At 50.0% G+C, this 2,260-nt stretch overlaps 1 pseudogene; it reads right to left on the bottom strand.

The window, feature by feature from the left end:
- Positions 1-1,570: 1,570 nt before the first annotated feature.
- The window catches only part of LOC105621308, a 4,078-nt pseudogene continuing 3,388 nt past the window's right edge, over positions 1,571-2,260 (bottom strand).

The raw sequence follows: 2,260 nt of genomic DNA, 5'->3' as shown, positions 1-2,260 counted from the left end.
AAACTCAAGCGTGATGAGTTGCAATGTTGCAAAAAATTTTGACATACCAGTGACCATCCCTACGTAATTATTTTGATGATCCAACAAAATTATTTTCGGCAAAATTTTTAAATACTTTATCAAAATCGTTCTTTACTGCACAAGTTCCTAATCTGTCTGATTAAAAATATCAGTGTTTTAACATCGAGGCGCAAATATTATTCACCTCAATCCGTCCTCCGACACCTAGAATTTCGAGAAAGTGTGCGATATTCCTGAATCGCTCTTTACGCACACATCACTTCTACGGTCGTGTCGTCGAAAACACCCTGTAAAGTGGCGGCGATATACAACCGCAAATATAGGTCCGCTCGCGCATTCTATACGGTGCGATCAGTTTAGCGCATTCGTGTACGCTGAGCGTGCGAGAGCTGCACGCGGGTCGGCCAGGGATAGGTCGGGGGTATGAAGGGGACGCTACGTATTCGTTTCGTTCATTTCGCCGCGCCGCCAATCAGCCGACTGATCGCTCAACCGAGGTCACGTCGGGGGCAAGCTGCGGGGGATGCTGCGGGAGAGCGTGCGAGCGGTAGTCCCGGAAGGGGTTGGAGGGTTGGGGGTAGGTCGGGATGGTTTGGTCCGGCTGGCAAACGGATCGCGGCGCGCGAGCCCCCGAAACTCGATTACTCGTGCCACGCCACTCTAAACGGCGTTACCCACGTGCGCGACAACCGGGATTCAGTGGCGTCACGTGGGCGGTGGAATACGTTATTCGAGTTCTGTTCTATTTAGAACGGATCGGACGACGACGGATGGATAGATGGATCAACGGACGGGACGATCCAACGTTTCGTCAAGTCCGGAGAAATTTCGATTTGATCTCGAAGCACCTCTGGAGCGCTTACCTTTACGTCGCAGATCGTCATGGAGTCCATGAAGTTTCCCAACGGGTTACCTTTGATTATGCCGGCGAGAACTCGCTCGCCTCTCTCTGGCTCACGCACGGCGATGACGACCATCGCTAAGTTTCGCGTAATTACGGGGATAATTTTAGGGTCGGTTACTGAGTTCACTAACTGCGGTTAGCGATCCTCCGTGTCTTGAGGAGGAGGTAGAAGGGAATATAGTTAATTGGTCAGCATACTAAAATAACTCGGAAGATTTGATCTTTCTTTTTATCATTGTTTTCCTTGTTGAAAAATAATTTCAAGTATTAACTATTTGACTCCGAATATTTAAAAAATAATTTTGATATAAAATCGCAATGTGATTAAGACATCGAAACTCAATTGACTTACAATAATTACAATAATTACTCATTGTTCTTCATGTTTCTCATCTTATTTTCTTACTGTTTTGCTATGTACGCTTTGATATGTAATACTCGTAGAATAACAAATCGAAATTATTCTTACAAGAAATATCAAACTTGTATTCCTATCAGAAAGTCTTTACTCCGCAGCCGTGGACTTTAAGTTGGATTCCGGTCCTAAAAACGGGATGGCCTTTAACGGCGGGTTAACGTCTCTCTTTCTCTTGAAGACGCCTGTCGTATGAAGCCGTCGACGTGATTTCCGCCACGCCTTCGCGCTCATCTCGGTACTGCCATCGCTTTTTCCTCCTTTAGATTCTCCTTCTCCCTCTTCTTCTTTCTTGACATCGTCGCCGTCGTCGTCGCCGTCGTCGTCGTCGTCGGCGTCGTCGTCGGCGTCGTCGTCGTCGTCATCGTCGTCGTCGTCGTCGTCGTCGTCGTCGTCGTCATCGTCGTCATCAAAGTGGCCGTCGCCCAGGCAGGCTGGCTAGCTGGCTGGCTGGCTGGCTGGGAATGATGGATACCGTCTGTTTTTCGTTCGTTTCAGCGGGCGGCCGCTCTCGCCAGGAACTCTCGCCTTTATCCCGCCGCGTTAGCGAGGCTTTCCGCTGATCCTGGAAGCACGAACCGCTCGAAATCGTCCGGAGGTGGAGTCAACACCCCGTGTTGCCTCGCTTTTTTTCCCTTGCCTATCTCTTACTCCCTCGTGCTTCAACGCCATCTCGTTTCCTCTTTCCATCGCCATCTCTCGCTATCTCCCTTTACCACCCTGACTCTTTCTCTCTCTTTCTCTCTCACCCACTCTCGCCAGCACGGAATCGCCTCGTTTCCTCGCTACGGGGTAGATATGTATGCGCGCTCGCGTAATAGCCTCGTTCCTGCCGTGCTCGATGGTAGATACGTGCCGCGTCGCGCCAGCCGAATACCGCTCCAAGAGTTCAAGCCGCGCGATAAACGGTGCCGTGAGCC

This window comes from Atta cephalotes, assembly GCF_000143395.1.
Source record: "Atta cephalotes unplaced genomic scaffold scaffold00032, whole genome shotgun sequence".
NCBI classification, from domain to species: domain Eukaryota; kingdom Metazoa; phylum Arthropoda; class Insecta; order Hymenoptera; family Formicidae; genus Atta; species Atta cephalotes.
Note: the sequence above shows the minus strand (reverse complement) of the source record. Positions and strands in the feature narration are given on the sequence as shown.